This window comes from Rousettus aegyptiacus, unplaced genomic scaffold (genome assembly GCF_014176215.1).
Source record: "Rousettus aegyptiacus isolate mRouAeg1 unplaced genomic scaffold, mRouAeg1.p scaffold_m13_p_3, whole genome shotgun sequence".
NCBI classification, from domain to species: domain Eukaryota; kingdom Metazoa; phylum Chordata; class Mammalia; order Chiroptera; family Pteropodidae; genus Rousettus; species Rousettus aegyptiacus.
In genome coordinates, this window is record NW_023416306.1 from 103,354,735 (window position 1) to 103,374,028 (window position 19,294).

At 37.3% G+C, this 19,294-nt stretch overlaps 1 pseudogene; it reads right to left on the bottom strand.

Annotated features, from left to right (window-relative positions):
* Nucleotides 1-15,778: 15,778 nt before the first annotated feature.
* LOC118600840 lies at nucleotides 15,779-15,896 on the bottom strand (annotated as a pseudogene).
* Nucleotides 15,897-19,294: the final 3,398 nt, after the last annotated feature.

Genomic DNA, 19,294 nt, shown 5'->3' on the forward strand with positions numbered 1-19,294 from the left:
CTCACGCCTCAAAATATGTCTACTTAGATCAAGCACTTTCTTTCCACAGGAACATCACTTAATGGTATATTACCAAAATCTCCTTCCTTCCCTAAATTAGAGACATCACCTTAGATAATGTATTAATCATGCTTCATTATTTTCTACATTTCTGATGCTTTGAACTCTGGGGCTCTGCCGACCCTGTAGCCAATTCCTAGAGATAGTAAACAATTTACTTACTAGAGGGCCTTTCATATGAGAACAAAATCAATACAGAATCCACACCCACATCACCTATCGGGCTCTTACATTAGAGGCCTCTGTCTACCCTCCTCCACCCCTCCACCCCCCACCCCTGCCAGGTACCAGACAAATGGAAACAACCCCTACGCACCAGAGCCCACTAAAATTATTCACATTATCTAACCCAAAACCTGTTTACCCTGCTTTACCTGTCCCTTCCCTTGGAAAACACAATAAATGCTCATGCTCATGATTTCCCCTTTCTTTCTCTGCCTGCTGACTGACCCTGGCACATCTTGGTGTGACCCCGCGTGGTATGGCATGTCCCTTCCTCAGGGGAATTGTGAGTAACAAACTGTCTTTTCAATGGCAATTATCTCCTGACCTGTTAGCCTCACCCTATGTGAATAACAAAACCTGCGTTTTAGAACAGATAGCTCTTGTTTAACCTAGGTCTCGCTTCTCTGAGAATGCTAACTCCAGGATATTATCACTTTCTCCTTCTTCCTTAGAGCTCTCATTCTAGGTGCCCACTGAATAACATTCCCATCTTATAGTAGAAAAGCCTCGTTTCATCATAAAACCAGTTGTCCTGGGCTGCCCATATGCCAGCTTCTTCTTAGCTGTTCTCACTTTCTTACAGAACCTACTCTGCCCACCAAAAGGCTTATCTCTTTCTTTGAAATAGTTGAACCCCACACATACTCTTAAATACACTGCTTGTTTGGGGACAACACTTGCAGAACTATTTATCCTTTTCACTTTCCCATTCTGATTTTGCATGCTTCAAAATATCTAAAATGGGTTGCGTATTTTGAAAAACAGAGCTTAGACTTCAGCCAAACAGCAAAGGGCTGAAATGGAAATATCAGCACAAAAGGGGAAGTTCACTGGAAGGTCAGCTTGGATTTTGGCCCTGGCTCTACAAAGTACCAACTTTATGTTTCTAAATGTAAATCAAGCAGCTAAGTGTAATGATCTCTCAAGAATCATCATTGCAAAGGACATAGTGCACCCTTAGGAAGCTGCCCCTTCCAAGATGATTACAAATGAGTCAAAAAGATATTCCCTGATTAAAAAGTCCTTTTTCAACATTATCTTTGCTTCTATTAGTGATGTCTTCTGACTTTCAACCTTTTTTAGCCTCTATACCATTGATTCTGCTCCCTTCTCCATTACCACACCTCCTTGCAAATCTGATAGGCCCTTGGGCACCAGGAATGATCAGCACGAAGAAGACTCAAATCCAGCTAGCCGAATTGCATAGCTGGTTCCCGAGGACCTATCTTGCAAGCAGTCTCCAATCATCCCATATCCCCAGGGAGCTCATTTTGGATTTTGTGCCCTTCACAGGACTGGCAACGGTGCCATTTATGTAATGGCTGGTGCAGATTCTTCTTGCCAAATAAGTAAGTGAGCAGCACTCCTGATCTCTTCTTCCTTCCCAGGTCTTCTCCAGTCAGAGATTTTCTGTGAGACAAACACTGGCTCCATTTTATATGTTGCTGCAGGTAAGGAAATTCTATTCTCACCTCAATGCTTTCCCTCAGAGCCTGAAGCATGTTGAAGGTTGCTGGACATCAGCATGATCCTAGTCACTACCAAAAAAGTTCACCAAATACATAAAGGATGTTTTCACTTTCCCCTCTTCGCTTTCACAGCTATACCAAGAGCTATGACGTAAACCTTCTATTCTAAAGTAACTAAGTTTACTGTATTTTAAAATTAATATGTATTAGTCAGTTTGTAGAAAGGTGGAGGTAAGAGGCTCGGGGTTGTCTTTTACTTTCATTTCATAGCCACGAATGTAAGATGCTCTCTCCCTCATTACTTGAGCAGCAGCCATTAAACATACCAATCAAAAGAGAATGCTAAATTGCTGGTGACTGCAATGCATAAGCTATGTTTAATCATTTACTTTGAATCTCTTTAAGACGATAATACCCTAGCCTATAAGAGAATCAATATGTTGCATTAAAACAGGATTTGATGTCGCATAATACAATATTTAAAAACACAATGGAAAAGATTCTCACAAGAACAATTCAGCCCTGAGTAGAAATGGATAATGATGCCTATGATTTCCATTCTCCTGTTTTTAAAGGAGAAATGATTTTTTTGAAAGGCATATTTTTTAGAATGTTCTGGTCTATCAAAAGTTATAAACTATGTGAAGCCATTGAGCTTAAATTCTTTTAGATTCATTTTTAAAGAGCCATGTAATATGCCTAGGAAGCAGGACAGCGTGACCATAATCCCCATTGTAGTAAAGTAGCTCAAAATGTCATGAGATGTGATGCCAAAGCAACAGGTGAATGTCCCAGGGTACTTGTAAATGGGAATTATCACTCTTCTTTACTCATGTTCTGTCTCCAATAAAAACAGCAAGGTCTCTGGCTTAGAACCAGGCTAAAAGGAGCAGCAGCAGTTCAGGAGAGGAGGAAAGAAAGGGGAGCAGAGTGGAGATTCGGCCACTTCTCTGAGAGCTTTTAAGTGGTGAGTCAAAATGGCTCCATACCAAGCAAACTGGGAATGCAGCTGAGCTCACTGGGGGAGTTTCTAAGGAGTGCATTCTCCAAGATCTCTCTAGGTACTTCTCTGATATTGCCAAGCATTTGGGTTTAGTAAAAAGAGAACTTCACTGAGATTCAGGCTTGGCCACTAATTTACTGGCTTTAAGCCTCCAGATCTTTAAAATTGTATCCAGAGTCATTTCCTGTCCCACAAAGACTTCCTCCTATTAGTGAATCAGTGACTTACATGTGCTTTGAGCTCTTGGCAAAGGTTCCAATATCTCAAGGTGTTTGTTACTTTCTGCAAGATTTTCTGACTCCAGTTGGTTCAACAGCAATTACATCCAATGCCAATCTCTTTGAGCTGAGACAGGTAGAAAACTGTGATTTCCTTTGTTCAACCACCTATGACCTAGGCAGTTTGGCACAGAATGGTTGTGTGGATGGATGAGCATCTGTTCTTATTTACAAGGATGCTACAGAGTACTGCCATACTCATTTACTATCTCCTGGGACTTTTGTGAAATATATCATGATTATTTCAGCTGTGCATGAGAAGACAAGAGCTTTGGAAATATAAAACATATTTAGTGTTTGCTGGTGACTAACAGTGCTTTCAATTTGCAACTTACTTTAAATTTGTGATTTTCTTCATCATGGAATTCATGCTGAACATGCTCAGAATATGAAAGTTGGTGAGGCAAAGCATCTCAAAATTATTTTGGTGACTTTACGCTTTTCATACTGTTTAACTTATAGGTGCATAAGAAGCTTGTATACACAATCAGTAGACGTACGTCTACTATGGTTTTCCTCAGTTAGAATAATGTCATGTCCATGATCTCTATTCTCTCTTCCCTTTCATCTGCCTTCTCCTGAGTAATATCCACATCCACGGTTTCAGCTGAACTCCAAGCCAGAATATGTACCATGATGTTCCACAGCTGCCAATCAAAGAGTAAACTCTATTTTCAAACTAAAATTTGCATTTCTTCTTTCTAACTTTGGAATTTTGGAGTTACACTTGTTTTCTCTTTTTTCCATTCCAATGTCTATTTAATTACCAGATTCTGATGTTCTATCTACTTACCATCATAAATATTCATGTTATGCTCCCTGTTTCTACATGCCCATGAGTATCTAGGATATTGTAAAAGTCTCTTGATGCTTCTACTGACTCAGTTTCACTTACTTCCAATCCTTCAACTTGCTGTCAGAGTGATACTTTTAATACAAAAATCTTATGCTTAAAATCCCCATTGTTTTAATGCAGAATATGTTCTAACTCTTCTGTCCATTTTCATCTGCTATAACCTCCTAACACTCACCTTATGCTCCCAGTCATCCCAAAGTACTTGCATTTTTAAAACAGCCATGCTCTTTCATGCTTCTGCCCTTGGGCCAATTGTTCTCTGTTTCTAGAATGACTTTCTAGCCACCTTGACTTTTTTTTGTTTGTTTTTTAAAGCTTAACTGACTATTACTTGTCCTTTAAGATTTACTTTTTTATTTCCTGGAGAGTCAGATCTTCTTGGCACTACAGATCTAGGCTACATGCCTTTGAGTTCCCAAAGTACCCTGTGCACACTTCAATCACAGCCACAATTACACACTGTTGTTTCACAGTATTGGCTTATTTGTGTCTCTCTCCCTTCAATGTACTATGGACTCTAGCTTTCACTTTCATTTTTTAAAATCTGTTTATATCTGAAGACTAGCCTAACACCTGGCACATAATAAGGGATGAAAACAAGAAGAAACTTAGATTTTTGAGAGAGTAAACTTCCTTTTCCTTTGATGAAAAGTATATTTTTTTCTGTTGTAAAGAATGATAAACATAAAGCCCATTTAATTAAAATGAATAGAGATAGGATTCCGATTTCATGTTCTGGAAGACTGAGCATATATGTCATCAAAAAGATTCTTGTAGAACCTGGACAAACAGATCTAGTAATCTAAGCTAAGAAGTGGATTAGAATTGCCTCTAAAATAGAAAATAGGGAAGTGTTTGGAGGTCCAAATAAAGTGTGGCTGAGAGAGGAATACTCACCCAGTATTCCATCAGCTTTCCTACACTCCTCAGCACCCTTGCCATTAGGTAAGATCATGTAACCAGTCCGGCTAATAAAATGTGTCATGTGTCACTTCCAGCAAAAGGTAGTGAAAAGCCCATGTATGAGTCAGTTGAATAGATGGTGCTGGACATGTTGCATCGACAAGACGAATAGAGTCTTATCAGTTTGGGTGACGGTATGCAACATAGTCTTATGCAGACTAATGTGAATGAGAAAAATGTGTTGAGTTTTTTATTGTTTTTGGCGAGGGTGCAGGGGGACAAGGGGGAGAGAGTTACTGAAGCATAATCTATGCTATCTGGATTATACTAATACAGAGAAGATTTAGAAAAAAAACAATGAAATAATCATCATTTTAAAACTTGGATGACTGTAATTCGATGCAGATAACTTGATGTTGTTTTTCTCCAAGGACATTTAGACCTGAATTCTTCTGTAGAATACTGTTGAGAGGCAATTCTCCATAGATCTCTCACATGTCTGCATATCTTGAGTAGAGGAACTGACTGCGGGTATTTGTTTTTTTTTTTTTTTTTTTTTGGTAGTATCTTTTCAAAAATGTTTGTGTAGTGAACATCCTTGGAAAATTGCAGTAATGTTTTCCTTTGAAGCAAAGAGTAGGATTACATTCAATTTTGGAAGATGCAAGACAGTGTATCATTCCAGAACAATGAACACCCATGCTTATGCTATATCCAGTATAAGAGATTCAGGTTCTCTAGCCTTAGAGTTCTTCTATAATGCAACCCACTGCATGTGCAGGTGTTTCCTGGCCCTTTCCATGTTGTCCCATGGGAATTGGACTTTGAGGACCAATACAAATACTCAGGCTACTACTATTGCTGTGAGTAATAAAGACCTTTGTCTCTGAGCCAGGATTCTCATGTCTTCTGTCAGCATCCAGGAAACTATGGCAAAGTATCTTGTTAGCTTACAAGTCAGGTAAAATCTCAGACCTTTTGCAATTCTTAGCAAATATTAGGGAAGTCGAGTTGAATTTAGGGACAGGGCTCACTTAATGGTAGCGAGTTGTATGATACTCTTAAGAATCAAATAAATCATGGGTGTGGGGAAGACTTTTCAGGGGCTCAGAGATTCTGAAGCCTCCAGCAGAATACAAAGGAATTGATCACAAAAAGAGTATCTCATCGCTCAATTAGGAAAATGCCTTTCGTATATAGCAGATAAGGCTTTAGGAAAGAACTTTTAAGATCAGTGTAACTTCAAAGTAAAAGTGCAGTTCCATGAATTGTGGGATATGGTGGTATTTCATGGATGCCTATGGGAATAAGAGAGGAGAAGATACACAAAGGAAGAAATCGCTTAGAAAATATTTTGGCATTATTGCATGTAACATGAACATACCCTAAGATTGAACAATTTCACTTCCAGATATATTTTTTATGTGAACTCTTACACAAGTGAATCAGGAGGCCACAAGAATTTTCACAGCAGTGCTTTTTGTTATAACAAAATATTGGAAACAACCCAAATGACAATTGGCAGGAGAATGCATAAATAAATTGCATTACAGTCATACAATAGAATATGATTCATCAGTGAAAAGAAATCAACATAGCTGAATCCTAGATCATAAAGAACAAGTCACTAAAGAATATATACAATATTTTCTAGTTTTTATAAAGCTCTCAACAAACAGAATTAATAATTTGATAATTGGCCAAAATAAAAAATATATTTTACACTGTGATCCATGGGCTACCATAGGAAATAATTTCACACACACACACACACACACACACACACACACACAGAGTACCACACACACATAAGAGTGAAACAAATTTTCTTGCAATATTACTTACCCTTCCCATGTTCAGTGTACCCTGGTGTTTTCCATTTCATTCTATTATATATCATTAAAATCAAATTCTGGTAGTGACCCATTAATTTTATTTCATGATGATAACCAAAGTTGGAAAATCAATTTAGGGACACTTATGTATGTGGTAAAGCTATAACTTAAAAGCAATAGAACAATAAATGGAAAATACATGATAATGGTGAATGACAGAAAACGGGATTGTTGGGGGAGCAGACTATAGGTAATAATAGTGAGATTCATAATGTTCTGTTTTAAATTATGATGTTAAATTCATGAACATTTATGTTATTATTTTTGCTTAATTATGTATTTAGATTGCATGCAATTATGTGCACATATCAATTATAACAAAATATTTTTACAAATAAACGTTAGAGTGAATGGGGGCAAGGAAGAGGGTGATGAGAGAAGAAAACAAGAGATAGGTTCTAGAGGAAACTAAAGAACCCAGTCCTTGAGTGTCATGATGAGCAGGATTATTTAAATCTAGAAATCTGCATAGGCTTGTGGACTAGCCAAATGTTTGAACCTGGGATTCTGTCTTTGACTGCGTGTTGTGCTGAAGATGTTTAGAGAGTACCTGGATCCCAGTACTGCTGGTTAGAAACCACCTCTCCTTGTAGCCAGGTGAAATCAAAAGTGCCCCACCAGAATTTTAGGAAAAAGAAGAAAGGAAGGGCAATGGACCAGATGAAATATAATGAACTGTAAATAGTTAGTACTGGAGCCAACCATAAAAGTGGTTCCCTTCTAGCCTGGGCCATTTTCTCACAGAGAAAAGGACTTCACATTTTAACTCGAATCACACTTTTAACACCACACAAAATTTAAAAAAAGGGGGGGGGACAATTAATCTACAGTTAATCAATGAAGAAAATTAGTCCAGATAAATTGAGATTATGGTGTGGATTAAAAATTTTTTGAATAGCTACTATGAACTTCCATATTAATCATATTGATTGAATTGCTTTCATGGTTACCTTTCAACTTTTATTCTTTCAACACTAAATGAAACAACAAATATCTGAGTGCTTGTGAGTTGTGGGTTAAATCCAATCCTCTAATCACAGGGCTGGTTCTCTTGACAAAGAGCCCCCATCTTCAAATGTGGTCCCAAAGTCACCTCATTAACCTAGCAAAAGGCACATTTATCACTCTCATCACTTAGGAAATTCCAAGGGTTTTAGGAGCTCTGTTCCAGAAATCCAGATGAAGACCAAATATATATTTTTTATTATAAATCACAATATCACACTATTTTACTCTCAATGGCCCAAAGTTTCCATGGCAGTTATGCAGGAAGAATGCTACGATGTCCCTATGACATGGTCATGGTAAACATTTCTGAATGATTCCTGCACAATTTCCTGTCAAATCTAGTCTCTGCCTTTTATCTTTTTCATATGGCAATCCAGACAATCAGTATCAAGAAATCCTTCTTTTTGAATGGAGGCAATACTTTTGTTTTTATGGACCCCTGAAAATATTTGGCAGGGAAGGGATACATAGAGAAATTCTTAATGGGAAATTAGAGGAGATGGCATTTCTAGGACATCTACTCTTAGCTCCTGACAATACCAGAAAAGGAAATATTGATGCAATTGGGACAATGACAGTGGGACAACCCAAATGGCTATTTACTTTGTAATGTTTGAGATTGACCGCAATTGTGCCTTGTCCATTGGGTGCACTGAATAAACTCCTACAATATTTGCTTTTACATAGGTTAAATACAAAGGAAACAGAAATCTTTGGAGATACAAAAGAAAAATATTAAGAGAAATAGATAAGATAAAGAATATTTATTTTTAAAACCATTAAAAGAGAATTTAGGGGAGCAAGTGAATCATAAAATTTTAGAGTTAGAAAAAATGTTAGACATCATCTAGGTCACTTTCCTGATTTCACAGATAAAGAAATTGAAGTCCCCAAAGGTTAACTGACTTGCTCAGAGTCCGGACAGTTATTTGATGAGAGAACTTGATTTAAATCCATTGCTACTTCCCTTTATATAATACAATTTCAAAGTTTTCATAAAGATAAGATTGTTGTCTTCTGATATTGCGCCTATTCCAAAAGCCACTCACAAACAGAAGTTTAATTATAAATGACACAGAAAGCTTCAAAAAAGAATATGTCCTTGTACACGATCAATAGTACAGATATTACTCATTTTAGATGAACTCAAAAGATAAGAAAGAACTATAATTTATTTTTCATTTCCTGACTCCTCAATATTAAAAACTTCGTGGACTGAATACACCCTGTTTCAGAGACTAGAATCTACTGGCCAAGGGTTATATAGTGGCTGAGCATTACCTAGATACTCTAGGTATACAGACAAACATGAGATTACTATGTTTTTTTGAGTTTTGAGTAGAATCAGAGAATCCCTCCGAATAAAAAAATATTTCATAACCTTCAAAACAATGGTGAGTTGATGTCCCAGTCATTCAGCTACTATATGTAATCAGCTCCGTAGTCCTATTGGTTTTTCTTTCAAAGGTGTCTCCTAGCTCCCCTTTCTTTTCCAGTATTTTGTTTTTTAAACTCCAAATCCTCACTTTGTTTATATTTTGTTTATATTTTGTTTATATTTTGGTTCTGCCATAACTAGCTCACATAGTCACAAAACAAATCACATATGACAATATGATTCTTAATTTTGCTTAAGCTTTCTTTGTCTTAGAATAATTTTTTAAAGGTCTTTTCTAAAACCTGCCTTTGTCCAAAGTCCTCTCAGACTCCTCTGGCTCACACTAATCCCCTCTGTACTTTGAGTGCTGGTTGCATATTAGAATCCTGGAGTACTTTGATCAAAGTTCCCATTTAATAAAAAGACCAATGCCTGGAACTGCCTCACATGAATTGAATGAAATATCTCTGCCATCATCATGTTTTAAAAGCTCTTCAGTTTATTCTAAGTTGGAATCAAGACTGAGAACCACTGTTTTAGAGAATTTAGGAACCATATCATTTGAGCAGGTCCTTATTTGTAATATGTGCGATAATACTCAATATCTTCAGGTGTGTAAATTCTTGGTTTTACAAGTGAGACAAATATGTGTTATGCTTATTTTGAATCCTAGTGGAACTTGGTTCTGAGATGAGTACAGCTAAAATCCCTATAAAGTGAAGTCCTTCTAGTAATACGGAGTTAACCACAGCCTGCATTTTCTTTTTTTTTCTTTTTTTTTGCTCTTTTCTATACTTAAAATTTTCAACTTGTTTAAGTAGTAGATTTCTTTCTTTTGGAAAGAACCTCTTTCATCATCATATTTATTTAAACTCAGAAGTAATTTAGTTGTTTTTGGTTTAATAACTCAGCAGATCTTGGTTTATACTTTAAAAAAAAAAAATCCTTTGTAACTATCTGCATCAAAGCTTTCCTCCTGCTTCTATTAGGATTTTTTTTATTATTATTCATTGTTAGTTTTAGTACCAAGACACCACTTTCGGTTAGCTGCAGCCTTCTAGAAATCAACAAAATAGTGGGGAATTAAAGAAAACTTTTAGACTAAATACGTTTTCTTTTTAGCCTGTAATGATCAAGAAGACAAGATATAGTACATAACTTGAGTCCAACCTCTCAAATATCTTGTAGGTCTCACAGTAGAAAGAAGTTTATGAACATAATAAATGCCTACCACAACCATAGCCTCTGGCTTCGGAACAATACAACCAAGGAGTAGTTCCTTGGGTATGATCTTTCATGTTTTATACAGCGAGACTCTTAAACTGAGCACAGACTAGACCAGGGATCAGCGCATGAATGTACGACTGTGACCAGGCTGGAGGGGGGCCTATGGAGGCTTGGGTTGGAACTCTGTCCAATGGGTCTAGTGTTTCCTATAAAACCAAAACAAACAGAAACAAAACCTGACAGATTCAGATTCTTTTGTGGTGAGTCTGAATACACGAAGTATGAAGGGTTTTCAAGTGGTAGCAGAAAGAAAGTAGAAAGAAAGAGAAATTGGAACTGGAGGAGCTGTGTCATGAGAAAAGACTTCTAGGCTGCTGTTCTCTTCTGAATGATTCAGACCTTCATAAGCTCTGTTTTCTAAAGTTAGATGGCTTCCTGAGCTACATTTCGTCCCTTTATTCCTGTAAGATTAACTCCTATTATCTTCAGTAACATGAGAGTGTTATTGCATCCTGATAGAACCAGGCAAGCTCAAGCTTCCTCTGTTGGGGATGTACTATATTTTCTCCAGTTTTGCTCCCGTAAGCAAAACACCAACCATAGCTCATAATATAAACTCACAGGGTTCCTTTTCAAATAATTTATAATACAAGTTGGAGGTGGGGAATATTTGTCTAGAAGATAAGATATTTAACAGATATTCTATAACTGTAACTTTTGCACATGATTCAGGACTATTTGAGTCTTGAAATTAAGTTATCGGAATACTCCTTGCTATTGTTGGCTCTTCATAAACCCTCCTTGTGATAACTGTTTACACACAGTACATATTATGTTCTAGACACTGTTCCAAAACATCTAACCTATAGTAGCTCATTTAATCACCATAATAAACTTACGACATAAGTGCTATTTTTAATATTACCATACTTGCATTTTAGGATACTAGTACCCAGGAGGTACCATGCCTAAGTCACATACAGTGACTTACATCACCGGTACACCCCTGATTTTCTCTTATTAAGGATAAATTATTAATTCCATTAAACAGTTATAATCAGCATATAACTGCCAAATAGATGCATTTCTAATCAGGAATATAAACATTAAACCACTGGACATAGTAGCCTTTCATTTACAAAGATTGAGTTTAAATATCATGTTTGCTGATTAGCTAGCTACTTGGAAGTAAAAAAGGGTAGAAAATACATCCTCAATTGACAATGATGAATGCAGAGTTGATTACTTTTTTTGTTTCTATTAAAGCATAATGTGGGCAAAAAAAGACATTGAGATTAAAAAGACCTCTTTGTTCTCTCTCAAGATCCTACAGACTTATGAATAAGCCTTATAAACACAACCTTCCTTTTTGGTATCTGTGATTGACTGGCGTCTAAATGTTGCATAGAGGCATTGCTTTTCTTCATCAGGTCTTCTTGGTTAAATGAATTGAATATCTAACAGCCCTCACTAGAGTTCTTGCTCGATTGATCCATGATCCATGATCCATCCAGGTTGCAATAACACATGCTTCTTTTTTCCTCTTTTCTGATTAGCACCCAGCTAACTCCTCTACAAAAGAGGATCAGGTGAATGAGAAGTAGCAGATGGGCAGAAAGTGAAGAGTGAGCCTGAAACTGAAGCATAACATTATTCACATGGGCTGTTTTATCTGTGTGCACACTGCTTTTTTTTTTTGTAACCTCAGATAAGGGAAAACAGTAGCCAGGAAAAGATGGAAACAGAGAAATTCAACCAATGTAAGCATTTGTTCTTATCTTTTATTTTTATAAAGACTAACAAAGGATCCCAGCAGATAAAATCAATGCATCATATGAAACCCAAATTCACGGTTTGTGTAAGTGCATTTTTTTTTTTTCCAGAGCCACTAACATTGTTGTGTTGATGCCCTACATTTTCATTCCCTTCCTTGCCCAGGAGGGGAATTTAGAACTTGAATAGACCTTTGAGATCCTGTAGTCTAACCCTCCCTCCTGTCCCCTTCTTCTCCTAATAAGGAAAGCAAAGCCCCAGGAGGTTAACCGACTTGCACAAGGTCAGATGAGCTCAATTGTCTTCTAACTCCACACGGAACTTTTTTCATTTCCAGCTTTAAATTATTTATTCAGGTTTTTTTTTTTTTTTTTTTTTTTTTTTTTTTGCCATTTTCACTTCATTGAAATGAACTCTCTCTTCTTGCTATTATATCCTGGAAGCTATTTATCCAACCTGATTTAATTGCATTTTCATGCAATTGTATTACATTTTGCAATTGCTATTACATTTTATATTTTCTGTGTTTTTATGCCCTAGTGACGACTGTTAGCATCCTCTGTGTCCTGCTTTATCATTAAATTACCCCAGGTGTTTCTTAGGCTAGGTTTACTTATATCGCAACATAGAGTTAAACATACTAACACAGGCAGAATATTCCAAATCCTAATTTAGTTTTCATGAGGGAAAGAAGTAGAAAGCTAAGGTTATTATTGTAACAATTTTAGTGTTTGCCACATTAAGCATCGTTGGTCGCTCTGTTTCCAAATTCCCTTCCCATTCCCTCTTTTTTTCAGGTCCTTTCAGAGAAGACTCTTTCTTGGAACTGCCTCTGTATTCTGAAATAAACTTTAGGAATCATTGCAGATATCTAACATTAAGTAAATGAACCTCAATTTAAAAAGGATTTACGCAAATTAGATGCAAAAGCTCAAGGGAAACCAAAGAGATCCTCATAGGTCAAGAAGTCTGAAATTCTTTAAAATATACCTTTGTTTTCTTAGTGGACAAGTTGGTAAACACAATCTGAAGCTAAGTTTAAGAGCTTGTTAGAACGCAAGGAAGATTTTGAGACATAAAAAGCAAAACATCTTCAAAAGTAAAGAGAAATTTATTATAGCAAAAGTCAATATAATATGTAGCCAAGAAAATGAATGTTTTTCTTTTCTTTTTTTTTTTTTAATAGCTCAGTAGAATAATAACGCTTGCCAATTATGGAGGAGATATTTTGATGTCTGCTCAGGCTTGGGCTTTATTTAGATGGACTCCAGTCCAATCCACTGTCAGCTGAATTATATGCACCATGGACTTCAAAGGCTTTGTGCTCAATGGGAACGTCCAGGATGGAGTGCTGTGAGAAATAAATGATCGTGCTGCAGTGCGGGCTGCCAAGCTGCAGTGATCACTTTTCAGTCACTGGAAAAATGCGGTGTGCAAATGGACGTCACGCTGTGATAAGGGAAGTCCAAAAATATAGTTACAACACAGTGAGCAAACTTAATGGAGGCAAATCTTTCACTTCTTTTGGACAGCTATGCTTTGCGGGTGGTTTTACTGATGAACACAGTTGTGTATATGGGTGTGTAAATACACATGCCTTGAACACTCCTTTTTAAAATAGGTATGTGAGAGCTAAAGTCACTTAAAGAGCTTAGGTAAAAGTGAGATTTGCTTTGGCAGTTTATCATGACTCCTGGGTAGAATGAGGTTCTCCAAGGGGACTATAATTGCTTATGACTGCTTTTGGAGGTAGTGAGTCCCCCTCACATCTTCTTCTGAGAAAAGACACGTCAACAGAGACTGCCAGGTGAAGCTGAACCTCTGCGGCTTCTTGCTACACATCTCAGTTCTCAAACTTTAACCCGAATTAGAATCACCTGGATGTCCCCTTAAACTAGGTGGTCAGAACCTACTCCTACATCCACTGAGTTTCTGCTTCCACAGGCCTAGGGAGGGTGCCAAGAATCTGCATTTCTATCAAGTTGCCAGGTGATGTTCATGCTATTGGCCTAGGGACCCCACTTCAAGCACACCGATCTATGTATGATCTGTCACCTTCCAGTCTGGATGCTTTCATGTGTGTTGCAAACACAATTCCTTGCTTGCTTAAACAAGCAAGGTTGGCTCTCTACATTTGCCCAACTTCACATGTTTTGTTGATGCCAAAGCACATGATGAGAAATGCCAAATTACAGACATTGCTTTTGAGCTGGTAGACTTGGATTCCTTATCTTCCCACTTCAGAAAGGTGGGAGAAGATAAAATGTCAATACTTGTTGTAGGGATTTTATGAAGGAGACAATTTTATGCAGTACTACTGTCACTGTAGGGTTAAGTATTAGACTAAACTTTTTTCTTCTTTCCCCAACTATTCTCAAGGAACCTGGCTTTTAACATACACAGTAGTTCCTGACTTTAAATCAATATGTTCTTGATGACACTGACTTAAAATAATTATTTGGGGGAAAGACCTTCACCAGCAAAGAGCTGTCACCTCCAATAAGATGCAACTTAGCATCTTACCAATAATGGAGTGGGTTTCAAGGTAGAAATTCAGTCTAAGGAGCCAATGTCTTACTTTAGGAATAGATGATGACATCTCACATTAAAATATAACAAAATAGTTAATAGAAAAAGAAGCGAACATGTGAGAAAAAGATGCTCAACTTCACTTGGATCAACGAAGTGCTACTTTTTACATATCGGATTGGCAAAAATGAGCACACATGATCCACTGCTGACCAGGGTGGGTGCACAGAATGAGGCGGTCATCCACATTACTGCTCTGAGGTGTGTACTGGAACAATATTATGTAAGTTGTGTTGGTAATAATTATCAAAATTAAAAATGCACATGCTCTTTGACTCTGAAATGTCACTGCCATGAACTTACCTTTGGGAGATAATTGCAAAATTATACACAAGGATACCTATTGAAGCAGTATTTAGAGTCGCAATTAGTGATTGATTAACTTTGTTTTGATAGAGCTTTATAACTTACACCAATTTAAAAGAAAAGGAGCATCTCTTTACTGGATGGTTGTAATTTTTCTTTTCTTTGTGTGACACTCGACTCACCAACTGTATTGGGGATCTCTGGCCTTCGAAGTTGAGTCCGCATTTACTACAAAAGAGGACATGCTAAAAACTCACTTTTCAAGCTTCTGTTCACTGTGGTGTGGGCATAGGACTTCGACTCTTCCATTCAGAATGAACTGCCACAAACTTTTAAATGGAAGTTTGTAATGGGAAGAAATTGTGCTGTACAGGACCCATTCTGATGAGCGTGGTGACAAAGGCTGGTTCTTCCTTCAGGGAACCCAAGGCAATGTTTCTGGAAGTGGCATCTAGCAGGCAATGACTGTGTTAGCTGCTGAGGAAATAGCAGTAGCCACACCTAGGAGTGGTCCCTTTTGCTGAGCAGCTTGACAATGAGGTTTCAGAGTAATCTTTTACTTTGAGGTCTCTAGGCTGGGCTCTCAAGCCACCTCAATTTTTTTAAAACTGTTTTCTTTTCTTTTTTCTTTTTTCTTTTCTTTTCTTTTCTTTTCTTTTCTTTTCTTTTCTTTTCTTTTCTTCCCTTTTCTATTCTTTTCTTTTCTTTCTTTCTTTTCTTTCTTTTTTTCAGGCAAGGCAACCTTTGATTGACCTCACAGATTGCAAGGACCTTGTCAGTTTACAATCCCTTATTTTTTATTTTTTTATGCCTACGGCACCTGGTCTTCCTAGGTGGTCTTCTATCTAGTACTAACCAGGCTCTACCCTGATTAGCTTCTGAGATCAGATGGGATTGGGCTTGATCAGGGTAACATGGCTGTAGACTTTAAATTTTTTTTAAGGATTATAGGCCACTTCAATTTTAAAAGCATCAATTTTACTTTTATAAATGTTATTCTGCTTTAATCAGGCAGATTTCTATTGCTTACAACTCACAATCTTGACTTTGTACTCTGTGTACTCATACAGCAAAATCTCAAAGATAAATTTAGTGAAAAAATAGAGAATAATGAGTATAGTGTGAGGGATATACCCTTATATATAATTACAAAGTTTCAGATACAAGGATGTACAAAAAAAAGGTTAATATTATTTTTACTTTTCGCTTTGTGTATATCTCCTGTATTGTATTTTCTTTTTTATTGCCATGTAGGAATGTGTCATGTAGTAAAATAAAATTTTAAATTAAATAACATATACTGGTATCCCGCATCCTAACCACAGAATGCTAAGGTATTTTATTTCTACATTTTTAACTCTCTGAGTTCATCACAGAAACCCAGTTTTCCTGGGAAGCCCTGGTGGATGTTAACCAGCGCAGGGCCTTGGCGATGCCCCTGCCATGTACTGAACACTATCCCTTGGCACTTTTGTCTTCTGGTGCTGGTGGAAAAAGTCTCTCTGTAGAGGTAACTTCTGATTCTAGCTGTTAAAACCTGAACAATATCACCAGGCAAGCTGTCTTCCCTACAATGTGGGGACCTCCCCTCAAAGAGTGTGACTCGCCAGTACTGGTTCCAGTCAGGCTGGATAATACGACCTGAATGACAGGGAAGAGCACATCTCCTGCTCGACTTCCCTGGATCCACCACAAATGCAACTGGGGTGAACAAGATACAATTATTTAGACAACTTCATGACACATGGGTGAATTCTGAGCCTAGAGAATGAAGGACAGGTGCAGAGGACACTGACAATTACTGGTCATGTGCTTTGTGGCAGATACCGTGAGGGGTCCTCTCCCTTATCTGTGGCAGAAGGCAATTCGAACAGAAGAAAGAGCTTAGGCTTTTCAGCCAGACAGCACAGGGTTTGAATTTTCATTCTCCCCAAACTGGGTTACTTGATTTCAGAATTTCATCTGTTAAAAAAAAAAAAAAAAAAAAAAAAAAAGGAAAATAATACCTAGCTCATAGAATAGTTATGAAATTTGGAAATAGTATATGTAAGTCGTTAACACTAGGCCTAGAACATAGTATGAACTCAATAAAGAGTATTATTATTCCCTTATTCCCAGTGCTATTCCCAGGAAAGTCTTTCACGTTCTCATCAGAGTTAATAGGGAAATGGGCTCCCGATGAAAATATTTTTTTAGAGCTACTCTGGAAAACACAATATTCATATTTGAAGATATGACATAATTTTTGGAGGCTCGGAAAGCCCAATTTCATAGTCTAAATTTCCTACACAATTACTCTTAAAACTCTTAAAAATATTTGTAGTCTCTTCTCTGAAATATATTAGATGAATTTCCAAAATTTTCAAAATTTTGAAAGATTTAAGCTTGACACCATAAGTCATTCCACCCGCACTGTAATTAGTTTTTTTTTTTTAAATCTTAATGTGAAATTGCAAACAAGATCATAAACACTATTTCCCCCAAACAGTCTATTACTGAAATATATTTCAATTGAAATAAAACTTTTATGGAACATATTAATAAGCTGTCGCTTTTAATAATTTGGCTTCCATTCTTACAAGCCTCATAATCTGGCAAACTGGCTTGAGGTAGAAGAGAAAGCCCATCTTCCAGCCCCTGATGATGTGCCCAGTAGGGAAAACAACATGGGTTCTTATTAAACGACTATCTCCTTGAGCAGAAATTAATCCAGGTCATCGTGGTACTATCTAAATCTGCTATCTTTTGAATTTGTGCATTAGAACGGGAGGTTGTTTGGCTATATATTTAAACTTAGGCAGGAATCAATTCCGAAGATGTTAGCTTCAGATTCTGAATATAGGCTCTGTTGATGTGACTGAGTCCTGTGAGTGGTGGCAGAATCCTGTTAGAAGGGTGTTAAATAGTTTTCTCAGCTTCGTAAGGAGTGTTGCTGCTTTGGGGATCTAGTGTGCAACTGAGTTGAGTAATTGATGTCTTCTTATAACTTACAAAAAAGCTTTTCTAACTCTTAAATCACCTTATTAAGAATACGTGTCACACATTCCAGAGCAATCAGAACACAGAAAATCTGTATTAGTTTCCAAAGACATTGAATCTTTTATCTTTAAAAAAAATGTATATATTAAAAATTAAAATATATATAACAAGTATAGGATTAAAAAAAATCTCTCTCTCCTCTCCATCTTCCATGTCTTCCAGGTCCTGCTATATTCCACCCTCATAAATAACCACTATATTTGCATATAAAACAACTATATTTTTATATTACTTTTCCCCTTTTATTTTAACACAACAGGTAGCACGTTTTACATACTGTTCTGAATCTTAATTTTTTTTTACTTGGCAATATGCCGTGGGAATTTTCTTATAACATTACATACATTGCATATTTTCTGTGTTAGTCTGGGTCCTCTGAGAAGCAGATGCTAAGCAGTATTCAGCATGAAATGCCTGTAAGAGAAAGTGGGAAGGAGCACGAAGGGGCCAGGAGAGTTGTCAGACCACAATACAAATCTGACTCTGAACGAAAGAGAGACAGAGAGAGGAGAGCCGAGTGGATGTGACTTAGACTATGATCCAGGGAGCTCTCTTTTAGAGTCACTCATTAGAGGAGTCCCGAGTCTCCCAGGAATGGGCCTGCCTCAGTGTCCCTGCTGCATCCAGTCTTTGGCTGGAAGCAGCCAGGGAGAGCTTGGACTTCTTAGGCTGATAGGCATACATGAGTAATGGGGGAATGAAGGCCCATCCCAGGGAACTACCTTAAGATCTCCCCCCAAACACCCATTTTACAGTTAAAAATTACCATTACATCCTGGAATACAAGGAAGAAAAAGCCATAACAATAATCACTGGTTTAGTCTGGCCACACGCGCTTGCGTGGTTAGTACATATACTGACCTTCCTTAACCTTAGCCTCATTATACCATCATTATAATAGTATACACATGTCCAGAAGTTCATGAAGCTAATTATAATGACTGAATTTGGGGTAACCGCATGTGCAATAGACAAAGGGTTATATAACAACTAAAGTCAAGCAGTTGACCTTACATGCCAATCATCTAGCACTACCCCTGTAACCACCCATCAAGGACTAATATAAGGTATATTTCCTGAATTCTGTGGGGCTATGGCCACCTCTGGCATAGCCCGTTTCTTTCATGAAACATATTTTAATAAATCTTACTTTTTCTAAATTTTGCTAATCTGTGATTCTTTACTGTGTTGGCAGAAAGAACCGAGCTCTCTCAGTGCTCTCCAGTGGTCACGGACTCCTAGGAAATGCCCAGATGGACTGCAGAGTGGAGCAGGGGGCCCCCAG